The 20,769-nt window shown below is 39.5% G+C and overlaps 1 protein-coding gene and 1 long non-coding RNA gene across 10 annotated transcripts in view; both read right to left on the bottom strand.

The window, feature by feature from the left end:
* Positions 1-20,769, bottom strand: part of ccser1 (coiled-coil serine-rich protein 1) — a 1,299,391-nt gene that overhangs the window by 850,366 nt on the left and 428,256 nt on the right. The gene's annotated exons all lie outside the window — the stretch shown is intronic.
* On the bottom strand, positions 1,698-14,080 carry LOC122539492. Its single transcript, XR_006309107.1, has 3 exons — positions 14,071-14,080; positions 13,501-13,503; positions 1,698-3,335 (listed from the first exon to the last, which is right to left on the bottom strand). It is a non-coding gene; the product is annotated as an uncharacterized LOC122539492 (long non-coding RNA).

Raw genomic sequence — 20,769 nt, 5'->3', positions numbered from 1 at the left:
ACCATTTAATTGTTTCTAATAAAACTTCTCTAATCAATCAGCTATAATACTCTAAGTAGGTTTTAATTAAGATTCTCCAAGCTAATCATAGATACAGATTCCGAAAATCAGAGTTGAGAGATAAAATAAATCAGTAGAAAATATTAGAAAGGTTTAAAAACTAATTACAAGGGGCCTCCCTTATTCATTACTGTCTGACCTGGTTGGGAGATAAAAGGTAATTCGTAGTCACGTACAGTTCAGTTTTCCCACATACCAAAAGAGGTCATTCAGATCACGGCAACAAACTATTACTAATAGAGTGATATACTGGAAACCCAATCATAATTGAACAACTCAGCATTAATTAACCAATAGTATACAGGGAGAGGAGTATGAGCCACCATGTTAATGTTACAAGAAAAATGTATAAAGGACAATTTACTTGTATTTAACATTAGTGTGTCATTGACTTTTCTTTCAATCTGAAATGAATATTAAGGGGGCAATTGGACCCTCATGTCGAAGCCAGAATTGGAGTGGTCGTTGGCCTCAACCCTGCATTGTACCAGCAAATGCATGAATAAATTACCATGCGCCTTGAACTCTGCCGTCTCCTGAAAATTTATTACCTCTGTGAACTCTCTCCTACTAGGTGTTGATGATCTGGCATGTCTTGCAGAAGTTGCTTTGGCAGGATTGTGAGATAGTGTGATCAATGCCATCCAGAAGGCTGGGCAGTTGGTTGCGAACGATGGTCTATTTAAGATCTGGCAGTTTTTTGAAGGGGAGAAGTGGAGGCATAGAGATGAGCTTGGTGAGATGTCGGGTATCATCTATGACATGTCAAAGGCTGCGAAGAAATTGGCATAGTTTTTCCACTCAGGGGAAGAAATGCACGATGAAGGGTACTCCATAGTTCATATCCTGTGTCTGTCTTCTGAGGAGGTCATTGCGGTTTTTCACTGTGGCATTGAGGAACTGGCCATCGATGAGTTCAGCAAATATTTTACAATGTACGTTTGCCAATTTTATGAATAAAGTCCATTTCTGGGTAAGTAAAATCCTACAAGACAGCATCTTTGACAAGGTACCACACCCTCACTATTCCAAAGGGTCAGACTAGATGATCTGCTCAAATTCCTGGAGTGAGTCTTGAGCTCACAACCTTCTAATCGAGAGGCAAGAACTCTGCTCTTGCCACAGACTGTGATAGTCTTCTTTTGAAGATTTTATAGGTTTGGCAGAAAAGGACCATTTTCCTCCAACAAATCCATCAGCTAGATTGTGTACACATAAGAAAAAGGGGCGTTTGCAATGATATGACAAATAGAGCGGAAACTGTTAACAGATCCGACATCTGCGCGCCATCGGTTTAACAACTGATCAGACTGAACTTTTCCAGATCTCATCAACAACTCTTGGAGATCTAAACAACTTCTTTAAAACCAAGGGGAGAAAAAGCTTTCCCTTTTTTCTTCTGAAGGAGATGACACATTCTACTCTCAAATTCAACTTTCTTCCAGATTCATTTTTAGTGAAGGGCCACTCTACATGACAGTGAAGCTATTCTGACTTGAGACGCCTTTCAATAGGAAGACAGAGGAGACCACATCTTTGGAAGATATAAATAGAAGCAAAATAGCAAGGCACAGTGTGATCTCGGGTACAAATAAAATTATCTACACATGTTTATAAAGTCATCAATATCAAACACAAAGTGGGAATCATGTTTAGAGGGAAAGCAGAGGCACTATATTGAATTTGTAGAGAACATAACACATAAATGGAGGGTACCATGTAAGAGAAGAGTTCTGGCCTCTATTTTTCAAGGGTACATCGTGCCATTGGTGAAACTGAAAAATGATTTGCAAGGATGATATTGGAGATACAAGGTTATTCATATCAAGAAATATTGAACAGGCTAGAAAAAATGCAGTGAAGAAGTGATTTGTTAAGTGGCCTTTAAGATTATGAAAAGGGTGATTGTAGAGAAGCTGTTTTTGTTTGTAAGGACCTGCAATAAGCTGAACAAGGAATACAGGAAAAACGCCTTTACCACAATGAGTGGAATTCTCTGCAACATGAAATTGTTTAAATGAAAAGCACAGATGTTGTGATGGGGGTGTTATCTTGACATATGAGGTGAGGTCAATTAGCTGAGTTGGCTGGATGACTAGTGCATTCTATTGAATGATGCCAATAGTGTAGGCTCCATTCTTGTACTGTCTGCACATGAAGGCTTACCTCTTTACCTTGCCTCACAATTGCATATGGTGTCCCTCAAATTATATATAAACTGCTTTTCCTTAATGGAGAGATGGTCCATTATGGACTATGGCTAAGCAATACTTATGTTTGGGGAACATGAAGAAAGGAGGAAAGAAAATGGCCTGATCCCATGTTGTACATTCTATGTCACCATCATTGCAGAGAGTGAGTGTAGTTCAGCAACCCTAACTGTTCCTTCCCCGCCCAGAGATGAGGCCTATTGTAATACCTATATCCAAACCATACAGACATCAGCTCACATAGAAATCATGGGGTAGAAATTTATTTCCGGCTTTGCAGGAAATGGAAATGAATATCAGTGGCTGCATATATTAGACAACAGATGCAACAACATCCGTTTTGAGTCCTTGACAAATTTTATACCATAACACTGTGTCTCAAACATAAAATATTAAAGATGGTCAAACAGGGTATCATCGATAAACAGATTTATCAGTTAAAAGGTACAAAATGCACAATGAGTTTCTCCCATCTTGGTTTTTAAACAAAATTTTAAAGCCTATTTTTGCAAAAACTGAACATAACTAACACTGAAAATCCAAGGGAAGACTTCATTTTACTGCAAGCCGTAGCACTGATAGTCCAGGGATTGTTTTTCTTTATATAAAAAGTCACTTTGAAGATTGCACAGGATATTTACAGTAATACAAATTTGTACATCCATTAAGATTTGATTTCCAGAGACTTTAAGAACCATCCATGTTTCTAAATCTAATGAGCAAATGCAGCATTAAAAAAAATCAGAACATTATCTGAACCAGCTAACAGGCAAACAAACAACACTCACAAATTGACATTTTAAAATAAACGGCACACAAAGAAATGCTGGTTTGCAAATTCATTTCTATCTACAATTGAACAATTTCACTCTGGTTAAATATATGCACTGACATTGACGGATTTGATGGTTTAAAATACCAATTAAAAATGGACTGCAGGCTTCTGCTTAAATGGACAATCTCCCTTAATATTTACTTTTTAGCTAATTGCAAAAGAATGGTCCAGAATCAACAAATTTCGACAGTCCTTCTCTGGTCACTCATGAGAAGCAGGTAAGACAGGGGCTGAAAAAGAAGAAAAGGGAATAAATTTTGAATTCAATTGCTGCATAATCAAAAGGATGACTACAGAACAATCTGTCCTCCGAGTTAAGACTCAGGATAAAGCAGTCATTCTCGCCTCGAGACTTATTATTAAGGGCCTTTTTAATGTGCCTTGAGGGTTGGAGAATTACTGGGTGATGTAATCAGATTTGTTAAAGTTAGCATATGGGGCTGGGGGTGAGAAGGGGGTCTTGAATTCAACAAAATAAAAACAGTCAGAGCAAATCTTCTCAACTCTGTGCGACTCAGATGCATTGATCTTGTCTGCTGAAATAATTTACTGGACTTTTCCCCACATTCTGCATCTGCATCAACCTTGTTCTGTCCCAAAGTTTCTTCTTCAACAACAACCTCGTAAAAAGTAACTGGAAGTATTTTCATTCCTTTGAAAAACTGGTATAAATCACATGCAATGGCAATGTCTGCATGTTTCTTGCTGTTTCACCAAACTACAATAAATATCTGTTTGCATGCTTTTATTGTTTTATTGTTCAGACTGTCAGTAAATGATCAAGCTCTCGTCCCTTAATCGCTATAATTTTCACTGACTGTCGTGGACTGACGATTTAATGGTGTGATAAAGGAACATGGAATGTTCCAGTTCCACTATATTTGTAGTATCTATTCTTAAAATAAATTTATGAGGATAGGTACCCACTTGGTACACGCTAATTGCAGATCTGGCTTTAAAGATTATCCATACTTTCCTCCATTATGATCAGCATATGTGCCACTGGAGAGAGTACAGTATGCGTTACTACTCAGAACTTGTTCAGATCCAAAATTGGGCAAAAGACCTACATAAGATGAACACATTGCTCCAAGGTTAAGCATTGGAGTTGCAATCAAGGTGGCTGAGGATTGTATGAGAATGACAGCCATAGAATGTTTTTCAGAATGTAACTCAAAAATGTTGGATTATAGAACTTATTAGTTCCTTTTAAAACCTCAGGAATTAGCAACCTTATGGTTTAGGAAGTAAATGCACAAAAGTTGAGTTTGATGATCCCATTTGATGGGTCTTACACAAAAGTGTGCTTCATTGCATTTCTTCAATAATCGCTGAAGAGAAGCGATGTTCATGACATTCGTCACACTCGGCAAATTTTGTCTTCCTACTATGGCTTAAAGCAGTGATTAAACAGGAGCAGGGCTGATCTCACCTGACATGAACTTGGACTACTTTCAAACAGACTAAAGAAGACAACAAGCAGATTTACTCACCGGGTCTTATGACCATAAGAGAAGATCTTGAAAATCACTTTCCTCAAAATGCAAGTGACTACACTGTTTAAGGGAGCACCAAAGCAGAGAAGATGTTTATAGCTAATTAGTAACAATTGCACATCTCACCTAATAAGTTTTTGTTTACTTCTGCACACCTTGATCATATTATTTGAATAGTGTTATCAAAACAATTTTCAACCTATTCTGGGAGAAAGGGTGATATACAGCGCATTTGTATAAAAGAGGTGCTTTTTGTCTGACCTTACTTTTGCTCATGTGTTGTCTGATACTGAGTGAGAAAGCTGCCAGAGCTTTCTCCCATTATTTTCAGTACGAATTAAAAACAAGCACATACAGTGTCAAAAGAGGTCAGGCATTGCTAGTCATAAAGCAAACTGCAAAGGCAAGAAATTAGAACATAATGATCGCACTGCCTTGTGTAAATGAACTCTGAAAAAGCTGCTATGTTGCTTCATTAGGATTACATTTTTAGAAATGATTTTATCTCCAAATGAAGCAGCTCTCCGATGATAATAGAGCAATCACACTCTGCAGGATTATTCACTTAAGTGACCTTTCATGCACCCATGCCATTAGCTTGCATCCAAGCAGTTCAACCAGATTAATGCAGCCCCCTAATGACTGACTGGAAAGGTTGTGTCCTTACTCTTCAACTACTGCATTCATTCCTCACAATACTTGATCACTCAATGCACCATAACAAGTTATATGGAAGCAAAAAAAAAAGCATTGCCTGAAATACAAAACACAATGTTTCACTTGCTGCAATATTATAAGCATGGCTAATTTACTGAGAAGGGCTCCAATAGGATGCTGACAGATAATGCTAAAATAGAAAGCTTAACAAACACCCTAGACAGGGAAACAAAACAGCAATATTTGGAAACGAATCTACTGGTTGCACCTGACTCCATTTTGAATTATGCAAATGAGTGGGACAATTCAGTCTCATTCACTCTTTTTTTGTCCCTTTCTGCAACAACAGGATAAGCTCCCTTTTTGAATTTTCATTAACAGCTTTTTACCAAAATCAAGATTTAAAACTATGGAAGTCTACTTTCCTTCAACTGGTATCTGTGAGAACAATTATCTTCACTCTTCAAAAAAAAATCGATGGGATAAAAAGGAATATGTGAAGATCACATTCTGACTGAGTTCAAGACTGCATTGAACTTTGAAAAACTGTGATTCTGTTGACATTCATTTTAGTGCAGGAAAGAAACCTCTCTCAAAGAATCAATACCAACTGATAATTTTCTCACAACATATTTTGGGACAGAGACAGGTTGTTTGCTTCAACACAAAGGCAATATCTCTGATCATCTACTGTTTTAATACATTCTTTCAGTAAAAATTGATTTAGAAGGATTTCAATTTGAAGTTTTTTAAAATATATTTTATTTTTCCTCATCCCAGGATCCTTCAAGTTGTTACACTTCTGTTATCAGGGCTGTAGGATCATCCATTTTATTTTCTGGATCAGAGCAGAAATGGATGCAGTAATCATGGATCACAGAAATTTAATGGGATACAACGCTCAGGATGATTCCACAATCAAGACAGTTTCTTTTCTTGTCCATCATGGAAGAAAAAACAAAATAAGTACTGGAAAAATTACAGTCAGGTGTTTTACTGAGAATGACAGTGCTGAGATGCCAAGGCAAGGGACTAAAATCTTATGCAGTGGAATCATCCAAGTTCATAGCAGAAGTCCATTCAACCCGACAGGAACAACTCAAAACGTATCCCATTAACCTGCACTCTTCACATAAGCTTTCACTTTTTTCACTTTCATTATATTTTCCATCCCTGCTTTGATCGTTCCAAAGCAAAAGGAATCCACCCTTTACCAATCCTGTATAAAAGAATATTTCTCATTACCCTGTTAGCCCTTAGCGATCATTTTAAACTGATGACAACATGTCCTCGGCTCCCCAGCTAGAGGAAATAGTCCTTCAGAATTGACCATCAAAAACTCAGTGGTGGTGACCGTCTCTCAACCCGAGAATGACATTTACTTAAGGTTGTGAGGTTTCGCCTTGGGTTGTCATGCAACTGAACAGACTGATTCTTGACCCACAGACCATTACAGCAGAGAGATCCAGAGTGTGGGATAAGCTTCTTTTTCCTTCCTACTATTAACAAAGTTTGAAAAGACCTCTATTAAATCTTCTTTCCTCTTTCTCTGATCCATTTGAAACCATCCCAGCATGTCACTCATAATTGCTCAGGAGTGCTGTTGCCTCTTGATGCTCAGCAGTGCCAGTCTTTAAGAGGCTGAATGGTCCTTATTTCATAAAGTTTGGGAATGAAGCCAAGGTCCAGGAGCTATGGCATAGGAACAGCAAGGGTATAACAGGCCCCTGCTCTCACAGGCTGACACCTTTCCTCATCAATCCTCTTTCAGTGCCCACGCTGAGGGATTACAACAATTTCCAAGTCTTGAATAGGATCACAGTGGGAAGAAGTTTGGGAAGGACAACCAAGGATTGTCAGAAGTTAATGTCCAGATCAAAAAAAGGAACACCAACAGTAGGAAAGGCTGGTCCAACGATACTCAGCAGACAAGGAAAGAAATGGGATTGGGGTGGTCAAGGAATAGAATTTACAGTGGCACTGAATACATCAGCTACAGTTTACCAAATATTAATTGATGGAACTTTCTGTTCATCTGATAACAAATGTTGAACTCATAACAGAAAGAAATACCATAGGAAATGGTAGTGAGGCAGCTTCAGTGTACTTCCAGAATCAGACATTGCATGTTCAGATTCTCTTACCTCACAGCTTTTACTAAATTTGACCTTGAGAAATGATCATTGGCAAGACCAGCATTTATTTTTCATCCCTAATTTCCCTTGAGTAGCTAGTGGTGAAGCACCTTCTTGAACCACTGCTGTCTTTGTGTATGAAGACACTCACACAGCCGTTAGGTTAAAATTGTGGAACAACAGTGATCTATTTCCAAGTTCGTTTACAGCCTGGAGGAGAACATGCAGTTGGTCTGGCTCCCATGTATCTGTCCTTCTATGTGGTAGAGGTTGAGGATTTGGAAGATTAATGGTTAAAAATATTGAGTATCTTTGATAGCTATGTCCCTGTCAGGCAGGGAGGAAGTGATAAGGTAAGGGAATCATGGTTTACTAAATAAATGGTATCTCTTCTTAAGTGTAAGAGGGAGGCTTATGTGACGTTGCGGAGAGATGGTTCAGATGAGGTGATGGAGAGTTACAGAGTAGCTAGGAAGGATTTAAAGAGAGAGTTAAGAGAAGCAAGGAGAGGCTATGAGCAGTCCTTAGCAGGGAGATTAAAAAAGAACCCTAAAGTTTTCTACAGGTATGTGAGGTATAAAAGGGTGACTAGGGTAGGAATAGGGCCTGTCAAAGACAGAAGTGGGAAGTTGCGTGTGGATCCTGTAGAGATTGGAGAGGTGCTAAACAAATATTTCTCATCTGTTTTCACTCAGGAAAAGGAAAATATTGTAGAGAAGAAGACCGAGAAAGGGCTATTAGACTTGAAAAGGACTGATGTTAGTAAGGAAGAGGTGTTATCAATCCTAGAAGATGTGATAGTAGATAAGTCCCCTGGGCCAGATGGGATTTTTCCGAGAATTCTCTGGGAAGCTAGGGAGGAGACATTGGAGCCTTTGGCCTTGATCTTTGAGTCGACATTGTCTACAGGTTTAGTACCAGAGGACAGGAGGATTGCAAATGTTGTTCCCTTGTTCAAGGGCAGTAGAAATGACCTAAGACCAGTGAGCCTTACATCAGTTGTAGGAAAGGTTGTGGAAAGTATTCTAAGAGATAGGATTTATAATCATCTAGCAATTTTAACGGAAATAATCAACACGGATTCATCAAGGGCAGGTTGTGTCTCACAAACCTCATTTGAATTTTTTGAGAAGATGACCAAACATGTGGGAGGGTAGGGCAGTTGATATGGTGCACATGGAGTCAAGATTAGAGTGGTGCTGGAAAAGCACAGCAGGTCAGGCAGCATCCGAGGAGCAGGAAAATCGATATTTCAGGTAGGAGCCCTTCATCAGGAATAAGGTTGGAAGCCTCGGGGGTGGAGAGATTAAAAACTATCTCTCCACCCCAGAGGTAGTGTGGATGTGCAGAGGGATCTTGGTGTCCATGTACACAGATCCCTGAAAGTTGCCACCCAGTTTGATACTGCTGTTAAGAGGGTATACGGTGTGTTAGGTTTTATTGGTAGAGGGACTGAGTTCTGGAGCCTTGATGTCATGCTGCAACTGTATAAAATGCTAGTGTGGCCTCACTTGGAGTATTGTATGCAGTTCTGGTCACCCCATTACAGAAAGGATGTGGAATTATTGGAAAAGGTGCAGAGGAGATTTATCAGGATGTTGCCTGGTCTGGAGGGAAGGTCTTATGAGGAGAGCCTGAGACACTTGGGTCTGGTGTCATTGGAGAGAAGGCAGCTAACAGGGGATTTAATAGAGACATACAAGATGATCAGAGGGTTAGATAGGGTGGACAGTGACAGTCTTTTTCATGGATGATGACATCTGCTTGTACGAGGGGGCATAGCTACAAATTGAGGGCTGATAGATTTAAGACAGATGTTAGAGGAAGGTTCTTTACTCAGCGAGTAGTAAGGGTACGGAATGCCCTGCCTGCCAACATAGTTAACTCAGCCACATTACAGGCATTTAAACAATCCTTGTTTAAGCATATGGATGATGATGGGATAATGTAAGGGGGTGAGCTTAGATTAGTTCACAGGTCAGCATAACATCGAGGGCCGAAGGGCCTGTTCTGCACTGTATTGTTCTATGTTCTATGCTCTATAAAGCAGTAGATTGGATGCTGATCTAACGGGATGCTTTATCTCTGATGGTATCAAGCTTCTTGAGCGTTGTTAGAACTACAGTCAACGGAGCAGTGGACAGTATTCCATCACACACCTCACCGGTGCCTTTAGATAATGCACAAGCTTTGAGGAGTCAGGTGAATTGTGCAATGCAGAATTCCCAGCCTCTTAACTGTTTTTATAGCCACTGTAAAGCTGGTCCAGTTAGGACCGAAGATATTGATAGAGGAGATTTAATGATTGAATGTCAAGGGAAAATGATTAGGCTCCCCAAGTTTGACATGATCATTCCCTGGCACTTGCACAGCACAAATGGTATCTGCCATTTATCAGTCCAAGGTCTCAATATTATGCAGGATTTGATGCAAGCATACATGGATTGCTTTAATATCAGAGGTATTATGGATGGTATTGAGCACTATTATCATCAGCAAAAACAACAAGTTCTGACCTATGAAGGCAGAAATCTCATTGATAAAGCGGGTGAACATGATTGGACTCAGAGGCTTTCTTAAGAAATTCCTGTAATGATGCCTTGATAATGTGGGATCGTGTTCAAATAATTTCCAAAATCAATAAATGGTGAAAATAACCTCTTTATTCAGCAACTGCAATAGCACAAGTTCAATGCGGCAACGGAATCCCAAAATACAGTTCTTACAACAGCCTCTTTATACACAGTTCTTACATATATTAAGGTTCCATTACAACCATGTTATATTGTTTTATCTATAGTACACAAAGGTTGAGGGGTTTCTGTCCTGGGAGTCAGCACATGTTTTAACCCATTTCCTGAGTGCTGACTGCTGCTCCTGATAGGATTAATAGCATCGCTCCAGTCTGCTTGCATAACTAAAACATGTTAGTCCTTTATCTTCTAAGTTAGTAAACATTAGTAAAACATACTAGGCCCTATATGCTCTAAATAAGGTAGAAATTGTACCTGTACTTAATAAAAGAATAAAGGATACTAAACTGATTAAGGCAGCTGGATTGTGAGATTTGTTTACTATTTGTCAGTGTGAATTTCATTCATTCATGCAATTTCACATAAGCGCTGTTTTGAAAGTTATTTTGTTAAAGGGATAAGGCCCAGTTAAAGGTATTTAACAAGTTCTTACTAACTGGGGAAAATGTTAGCTATTCTGTAATCTATTCAGGTCCAAAAGACAGGTGGTAAGGACTGATTAATATTATAATCTTTCCATAGTTTCAGGTAGGTCATGATGGCAGGGGAGGTATTATTCTGAATAGATTAGTAATTTTTGATATTTATTCAGAAGCAGATTTTGATGTAAATAGGTTTAATAAGGGTTGCAGGTTGAAGAAGCAGTAATGAATTTGGAAGTATTGTTTTAATTTTACTCTGTCTTGCAAAATGCCCTACAGAACTGCAGTTTTTTGAATGAATGAATGAAACCGTGTTATAGTAATTAACGGGTTAATAAAGGGTTATGAATTAATGTATCAACACAATCCGGTATTAATGAATATAGCGAGCTGGTAAATGAGTTAGAGATAACCTATAATACAATATCTCACGATACCAAGGACTGCAAGAACCAGAATCATCTTCCTTCTTACTTGGTATAACTTGAACCAGTTGCATTTTATCAACTATTTTTACATATTTCAATTTTATTCGGGCTCTTAATGCCACATTCAATCAAATGCTGACTTGCTTTCAAGGGCGATCACTCTCAACTCAACTTTGGAATTCAACTCTCTTGTCTACATTTGGACCAGAGTTGTCATGTCGGGTGCTGAGTGACTGGAACCCAAACAGCACAGGTGAGTAGATTATTACTGAGTTTCTTGATAGCTCTGTCAACAACATGCCCTATCACTCTGCAGATTATTGAGAATCAACCAATACAGTTTCCCCTGCATTTTTAAATTTCTTTTGTAGCTAGGACATTACCCAATATTATGGAAAATTGCCCAGGTTCAGTCTAGTGTTATAGGCACAATGAAACAGTTTTGCTCAGGGTATGGCTAGTTCTGGAGACGTCTTCAGTACTTTTGTCAAGGCTTTCAGCCATTTCTTGATGCGTCAGAGGGATTGAGTAAAAGTGTCTCAAGACTAGCATGTGTGATAATGAGGAACTTAAAAGGAGAACAAGATGGTTCATCCACTCTGCACTTCTAGCTGGTGGTCATGAAAAACATAAACTTGGGAAGAGCACAATTGATTATTATAAAGAATCTCAAAGAGGATACAAGGACAGATGCAGAACAAGATGGGTTTTATTTTGGGAAGTTTGGTCTTGTCAACCAGGGGTCAGGGAGAAAAGCTGGGGTCTGTCTCCTTGGGACAAAGGCGATTAAGGGAAGATTTCATAAGTTTGGATAAGGTAGACAAAGAAAAGCTGTTTCTATTAAGTGATATTAGAAGAACTACTGGTCATAGATCTAAGATTCCAAGCAGAAGATAAGTAGAGAGAAGAGCACAGCCAGTGATAATAACCTGAAACTCAATGACTATGAGGATGGTCGAAGCAGAGATGATGAAAACAAAAAATGCTGGAGATCACAGTTGGTCAGGCAGCATCCATGAAGAGAGAGCAAGCTAACTCTTCAAGCCTAGATGACTCTTCATCAGAGTTGAAGTGAAATGGAGAGGTAGCAGAGAATATCATGGATTCGAAATAAATTGGAAGACTCAAGGAAACAAACTTGCAGGCTACAAAGTCACAGCAGTAGAACTGGACTGAATGATTGCTCTACAAGGAGCTATCACCAACTTGATGGGCTGAATAGCCTTTTTCTATGTTGTATTAATTCTGGTGAAGCAGCAGAGGCAAGTGAATGCATGATTTCAATCGTTGTGACAAGACCATCAGCTTCTCATGTTTGTCAGTGGGAGCTGATGGAAAAGGTAGCAGGATATGGCAGACAAAGAATATACCTTCTTTCTGGTAAAGAGAGGATACGGGGGGGTATTCTTTACACTCCAGAATGCCCTCTGAATGAGCAGATAGTTTTGACAAAGGAAAGCAGGATTCCGTATCATTTTATATGTGTAACCAAATCTGGCGATAAATGGCTTTGCCTGATGGCCAATTTCTGGGTTCCTTGGATTTATAGGAGTGGAGACAAGGGGCATTCAGAATGAGAAAGAAATAGTTTTAAGTGGAACAAGAGCATCAAATGTGACAGTGGGGGTAAAATTAAACAAGAATTTGATGAGATATCAGTAAGAATCCAATGATGTAACACCAACCAGAAGGAATGAGATTGGGGAGAAAATTGAAAACAGAATAATGAAGTTCTGTGCAAATTTTTAAGCAAGTGAAAAAAATATACGTAGAATAATAAACTGCTTAATAAAACATCACAATCATCTTTCACGGGCTTTGAGAAATCAGAGAAGACGACAACATTCATTTCAGATGCAATAAATAATGAAAAAAGGCTTTTCTTTGAAGCCCATTTCTCCTTATTAAAAAAAAGTAACAATTTTCCAAGCATAAATAAGCCGAATTAAAACATCAACTTGACCTAAAAATGAATCATTGAAGAGGGAAGTTGAAATTCAATGGATTTTTAATTGACAGGGTTATTTTGCTGTTAATGCTTTGCCACAAAAGCAGTGAAAGGGCAAATGAGCGTTTATCATGAATTTTTCACTTGCTAGAAGCCAATTAAAATCTTCCTCAACTCTGCAACAAATCTAATTGCTGCTGTGTTATTAGAATATCTGTCACCAATTCATCACAATGCATTGAAACCATCCAAGTGCTACACAAATATTCAGTGGGCAGTTTATTTCCCATCAGCTCCAATTATTTATAGCCTGAGAATCGCTTTCTAACATAACATAACCCATCATGTTGCTGCTCACAATACTGGTGTTATATATGAAGCTAAAGTGATCTGTCAACTATACATCCAAGCCATCAGTAAGACTGCTTTTTTTTAACCTCTGGAACATCACAAACACTACCACTGTCACAGGCATCCTGCCGCTAAAATCCTTAACCATGCCTTTGTTAACCCTCAATTTAACTATCCCAGTGTATACCTGGCTAGCCTCCGATACTCTCTCCTCTACAAACTTGAGTTCATCCAAAATTCAGCAGCCTGTGTTGTAAATTGCACTAAGTCCTGTTCATCCACTCTCCCCGCACCCTCTGACATCGCGGTTTCAGATAATATTATTTTTAAATCAGCAACAAAGTTCATGGAAACTCTAGTGATGTTTTATTTTAATTCTCTTAAAAATCAAATTGCACTGGTCCATCTGATTTCTCCTAAATTATGTTGATAGAACAAGTGCAAACCCCACCTCACCATTTTTTTTTAAAGTATTATAGGCAGCTTGGAAAGAAGTCATCCATTGTTTTCAAAGGATGCATTCAATTGCCATCATGAAGATAACTGACCTTCTGCATATCATCTTTCTGTCTAGGTTAATATGATTGCCAACTCCTTTCCCATTGCTACTTCCATGCTTCCGGTGAATTCCACAGAAAATAAATTGGTATCATTAAACTTTCTAAATTAGCAATTTCAACACTGATGCTAATGATGATTGTAGATATCTACATGCCTGACAACTGCAATCTGTAAATGCCTTTAAATCATTTCTCTATCTTGCTTATGCTATTACTGTGGAGTCTTGAATATGGTTGTTATAAGGCAAATAAAATTATTCAACTTCTTTCCCTTTTTTAAAAACTGTTTCATGGGATATAGACATCGCTGGCAAGACCAGCATGTGTTGCCCATCACTAATTGCCATGAAATGAATGGCTTGCTAGAACCATTTCAGAGGACAATTAAGAGCCATGCACATTGCTGCATGGGTCTGGAGTCACATTACACCAGGCCAGGAAAGAATGGCAGATCTTCTTCCTATTAGGACATAATGAACCAGTTAGGTTTTTACAACAATCAATGGTAGAATATAGGTGCTATGACAACTAGCTTTCAGTTTTAGATTACTGAAGATAACGTGTTGGGATTTGAAACAATGTCCCCACAGCATTAACCTGGGCGTCCAGATTAGTAGTCCAATGATGCTAGCACCACACCACCATCTGTAGCTGAGTTGTAGTGAGCAGCAACAAGAAAACATTGAAGGAGCAAACCCAGGTCAAGATCCAGAAAACAAGTGACAGTGCTGTGTTAACATGCAGAGCTTACAGATCAAAATGAGCCCCTGACTTGAAGAGGCAAATGCCAGAGCACCAAGAGTGTGAAGAGTGACACAGATCACAAAAGAAGTTCCAATATAATTGGCTGTCCTTTCCTAAATAATAAAGGGAACCAACATTCACCCTAAACGATTCTCATAATTTGGGTATAAGAGGGGTCTGCAACACTGACTCAGAAAAGGACCATTTATTTGAATTCCAGAAATATATTATAAAGTCTCTCAGCCATTCTGTTTATTATACAACACTGATGTGTCGCTCCTAAAAATTAAATCCAACAAAAAAAACTTCTTTGCATGATACCAAAATAGTGTGAAAAGAGTCAATTATTATTATTCTGGTCATCAGCAAGCATTTTTCTAATGAGAAAAACAGATTCAACACCACGGTGAATAATGCCCCCCTTGTGAAGTTAAGAGAGTCAAATTGAATTACAGAAAGATGATTTTTCCATTAACACAGGAATTCGTTTATTCTAATAACGTCATTATAATTCACTCTGCATGCTACTTGATAAGACTCTGCATTGTCATTTACAAATGACTAGAAATTTGTATGAAAGTTTCCATAGACACACACAGCCGGATGCTGAATCACATTATTAGACAATAAAAGTTGGAACATGTACTCAGTGGTAGCCGGTAGTTCAAAACCTCTGAAGTTGCTAACAGGAAATAATAATTGGATCTTATACCAAGCAATATCTGTAGGCAAAGCTGGCTGGCACTAACAAGGCAGTTTGGGAAAGGCACTCAAAAATTAAAATTACTTTCTGCCAAGCTGTTGAAATTTTAAGACATTAGACAGCGTACATCTTCCTAGTTTCAGTATTTTCTCATCAAACTATTGAGAGACAATTTGACGCACCCCTGGACCAGGTGGGACCTGAACCCCAGTCTCCTGACTCAGATGTAGGAACACTACTTCTGCACTAAAAGAACTCCCCATGTTCCCAGCTTATGTTAATATTAATGTTAATTAAGGATCTTATTAAAATACTGATTTAGATACTGAGTTTAATGTAGTTAACTCCATTTTATTGTTTCTTTTTAATTGGCCTGCCACGATTGATTTCCAAATCAATATTTACTCAGATATGCTTGGAATCGAATTGGAAGGATCACTTGCAAACTTACAAACCAGTAATGCCGATACTGAGATGTCTCCAACCTGCTCCATGCTTTCAAGTCAATCTTCTCTCTTTCCCCTGTTTGGCGACAAATTCTAAATCAGCTGAGTTCATAGCCAACCTCTCCACTTCTGCATTTTTGAAGAACACTCCACGTTCCATTTCAACAGTGATTCCCAATGAATGAAAAGATCCCACCCAATGCTGAAAAGTCCAAACTGTCCCACTGGCAGTACTATCCCAGTATGACCAATTTTGCCCTCCTTCCTTATTCTATCCAGTACTGTTACATCCTAGATATCAAGCTCTAACAACTGCATCTTGCAGACAACTTTGTTGCATGCTCTTAACTTTAAAACAGATAATGGTTGGAAACTAACTACAGATAAATTTTTCTTGGGGTCTTTGAATGAAAGGAGGCTTGTTCCAAAGCACCCTCATCTGCACCATGGGGACAGCAAGCAGACATGGCCCAAGTCTACCCCAGCTGAAATGGGAATCAAACCATGTGCCACCAATATGATCTGTAACAGACATCCAGCCAACTTTCTGGTTACCTGAATTATGAATGAACCACCCTTGTCCATTGAGTCCTGCTGTGGGACTTGAACTCTCAACTCTGGCTCACGGGCAGGAATGCTAGAAAGGCCTCTAAGTCAACTACCAAAGTACTTGTGCACAGCACGATGGCTCAGTGGTTAGCACTGCTGCCTCACAGCACTAGGGTCCCAGGTTTGATTTCAGACTCGGGTGACTGTGTGGAGTTTGCACGTTCTCCCAGTGTCAGCGTGGGTTTCCTCCAGGTGCTCCGGTTTCCTCCCACAGTCCAAAGATGTGAAGGTCAGGTGATTTGGCAGTGCTAAATTGTCCATAGTGTTAGGTGTATTAGTCAAGGGAAATTGGTCTGGGTGGGTTACTCTTCGGAGGGTCAGTGTCAACTCTTTGTGCCGAAGGGCCTGTTTCCACACTGTAGGTAATCTAATCTACTGGAAATTCAATTAATATAAATGGTTCTGAACAGAATTAGTCATTGTTAACCAGTGCTCTTTGCATCATTCCCAACCTAAAATAAATATGGTGATTGCTTTAAAACAATCCAAGCCCATCTCACCATAGGATAATACATCTTCATAATCAGGTGAATATCTCAGTGCATCCTAAGAAGCATTTTGTAAGCTTGTGGAAAAAACTCTGCACATTACTATAAATGGGGGACTCCTCGTCTATTTCTTTCTGAGCAGGTTTGTGGTACTGCCTGACATCAGACAGACTCAGCTAATATACTAAGGCAAGGTAAAGTCACCATAGTCTTAGCAGACCAGAGGGCTACTCTCTCATGATAGTTTTAACATGAGAGTAAGCCACACCTCTAGCTAAAGGACAATTTGAGGAGGAGAGTCCTTCATGTAAAACCCAGCCAGTGAAGCTGTTGGCATCTCTTTGCATTGCAAAGCAGCCATCCAGTCAACTGAGCTAACCCATAACTTCTGCAATATCCAGTGCCTTCAGCCTTCTTTTGGCATCATGTGGAGTGAATGGACTCGGTTGAAGGCTGGCACTTAGGATTGTGGAGACCTCAAGTGGAACTGAGATTAATTTCCTACTCAGCACCTCTGGCTAAAAATGCTTGCAAATCCTCCAGCCTTGTCTAATTTGGAGTCTAGCTCCTCACAATTAGTGTCATTTGGCTAATATTCGTTCTGAGTAGGTCTGTGCTTTCAGATTTGAGGGGCTTGCTGATTAGCATTTGAGCAGTGTACTATTCCATAAACCAAACAGCTGGCAGCATTTCATTCACCCATAAGCTCCATCTTAGAGGACTGGTAATGGCATATAGGGCTGCAATAAATAATTTACTTACAATTAGACAGCAGTTCCCTAACAACTAATACAGTTATGTGCGCTCACCCTCCAGCAACATTATTATTTATGTAGTTTTGAGACACCAATCGTGCTTGGTAGGAGGACATCATCCACGCAGTTTGTGTTTCAGTGGAAAAGCCTCTGGTTTTTTGCTCACCCTTGGCCAAGGGGCAGAGGTTTGTAGTTAACTTAAATTGGTGGACTCAGCGCTCGATTCAAATTCAAACCAGGGATCATGGATACAGAACTGGCTCAAAGGTAGAAGACAGAGGGTGGTGGTGGAGGGTTGTTTTTCAGACTGTGACCAGTGAAGAACGTCAGCGGAAATTGCCGAGTGTACGTATCTTTTCAAATGCAAACATCACAAAAGCCATAGTAACAGCACAACTCTGAGCCAATCTCCTACCCCAACAAAAAATGGTTGGTTTGAAGCTTCACAGCTTTATCTAACAATGTAACATTGTTATCGACCTTTAAGCATTCCATCTGCTGTGATTGATGGACGTTTCTTACGAAAGCTGCAAGCAAGTCACACGGTCAAGAACATGGAAGAACATAGATACAACAAACAATTACTTTGATACCATTCCCTTCTCGAGGATCTCATGATGCTTAAGGTCTGCTCAAAGACACAAGTTCATTGTTCAAAATTCTGATCTCATTTTATGGCACAAACACTTCATTTTTAATGTTGACAGGATTGACAACAAAAGTGCTGGAGATCACAGCAGGTCAGGTCAGGCAGCATCCACACAGAGCAAACAAGCTAATGTTTCAAGGCTATATGAAGAGTTGTCTTGCTCTCTCTCCATGGATGCTGCCTGACCCACTGATCGCCAGCGTTTGTTGTTTTCAGTATGGATTACAGTATCTGCAGTAATTTGCTCCTATCACACTTAATTTGTTCACTTTAGTCCTTGTTTCTCATACAGTTTCCCCTCCTTCAATAACTGTTATATTTGAAGATGAATTATCCTACCACTCCTTTAATACTTTTTATTACCATGCACTGAAATCATGCCAGGCAAGGAGGTAGGTTTTGAGCCAACGTTGTGGCACCCAACCCCACACCCATCACCTTCCCAGTTCTTCATACCTCAAATGTACACTGCAGCTAGAATATACAAGTCAGAGTTCAGGGACTCTAAATGGCACACATCCATCCCCTGTCTCTTCAAGGTACAGCCTACATGAAGTGATCTTGCTCGGGATGATATATTGCTATCAGCTTCCCTTTCTACATTTGTAATGGTAAAATATACTATAATCCTACTGGACTACAGCATCAGTCTCTCACATGACAGAGAGAGATAGAGAGGGGGAACTGATACTGATTTTAACTTGAGGGTTACCATACCTCAGGTGAGGGCAAAGAATGAGAATGCAGGACCCCGATAGTGATTTCATCCAGCATGGGAATTGAACCTCCGACGTTGGTGACGCATTGCATTGTAAACCAGGCACCCAGCCAAATTAGGTAATTGACACCCTCTATATCTGTACATGTTTATACAGGCAATCAGGAAGATGGGAATCTGGTCTGGAGGGATTGAGTGAACCAGGTGTGTTTTCTTACTAATTGCCCAACTTCCATGGTCATTTGCTAGTGCTAACTTGCAAATTGATGGATTTAATTTCACAATCCAGAATAAAGGAATATGAATGCATAGTCTCACCACTGAGTCCAGATTCATAATCACTTCACTACCCAACTCAGCAAACACTTCCTGATAATGGACAGTAAAACCGCCAGCTACCTTAACACACCTATAAAGAGCCTTGACGAAAATAGACTGTACGCAATAAATGAGAATGGCAGAAGCAACCCTATAAACAAGGTTAATTGATGAAAATCATAGCAAATTATTAAATAAAAGACACATATTAAAAAAAAATAAAAGGACACCATGGTTAATCGAACATTGGTTTTAATGTAAAGTTCCTCATCAGATTAAATAACAATTGAGTTGTTGCTATGGACTGTTATGGTGACCATATTTCCTGCTAATGTAATAATCACAAAAGAGCAGATAGATAAATCCGACTATTACATCTGAGATCAATATACTTGCACAGATAACTTGGTCATTCAAACTTATTTTGTTTTGAAATAATGAAATATACTGCAGTCATAGCTCTTTAGAGTTTTATGTAATTATTTCAAGCACTATAATGGAGGGCTGGTGTGTTAAATTGTCAGCTGTGGCTTTTGGAGATCACGGAGAATAAAAATTAATATTTGTCGCCTAAGGCTGGCGACATGGGTTCAAAGCAAAGCTCTCTGCTGCAATAGAAGGAACAGTAAAATCTATCTCACAGCCATCAACTCCCCCCCAGCTTCTATTTCACTATAGCTTTTGACTTAAACTTATTAAAAAACATTCCGATCAAAAACAGGACTGAGTGGACAGTGGAGGGAATGCACGTTCAAAACAATGGTACTGGAATGGAACTAGGGTCATTTTCACAGCATGACACTATAACATCATGAGAAACTAAAATTTTATAGTTTTGCCTTTGTTAAATCAGGAAGCTGTGGTCGCAGCTCCATTGCCAGGCAACGAAAGTATGTCCCAATGACTTGTGACTGGCAACTAGCTAGAGTGCAGGAAATCAGAAGATACCGATATAAGCAGAAGGGAGATGTTCAGTAGGATATTGCATCAGTCTGTGATGAATCCCTTTGTGTATTTTTTGGTATGTTGTGGTTCTGTTCGCCGAGCTGGGAATTTGTGTTGCAGACGTTTCGTCCCCTGTCTAGTTGACATCCTCAGTGCTTGGGAGCCTCCTGTGAAGCACTTCTGTGATCTTTCCTCCGGCATTTGTAGTGGTTTGAATCTGCCACTTCCGGTTGTCAGTTCCAGCTGTGTGCTGCAGTGGTCGGTATATTGGGTCCAGGTCGATGTGCTTATTGATTGAATCTGTGGATGAGTGCCATGCCTCTAGGAATTCCCTAGGAATTCCCATTCCTAGAGGCATGGCACTCATCCACAGATTCAAATCAATAAGCACATCGACCTGGACACAATATACCGACCACTGCAACGGACAGCTGGAACTGACAACCGAAAGCGGCAGAGACAAACCACTATAAATGCCGGAGGAAAGATCACAGAAGCGCTTCACAGGAGGCTCCCAAGCACTGAGGATGTCACCTAGA

This window comes from Chiloscyllium plagiosum, chromosome 32, assembly GCF_004010195.1.
Source record: "Chiloscyllium plagiosum isolate BGI_BamShark_2017 chromosome 32, ASM401019v2, whole genome shotgun sequence".
NCBI classification, from domain to species: Eukaryota; Metazoa; Chordata; class Chondrichthyes; order Orectolobiformes; family Hemiscylliidae; genus Chiloscyllium; species Chiloscyllium plagiosum.
Note: the sequence above shows the minus strand (reverse complement) of the source record. Positions and strands in the feature narration are given on the sequence as shown.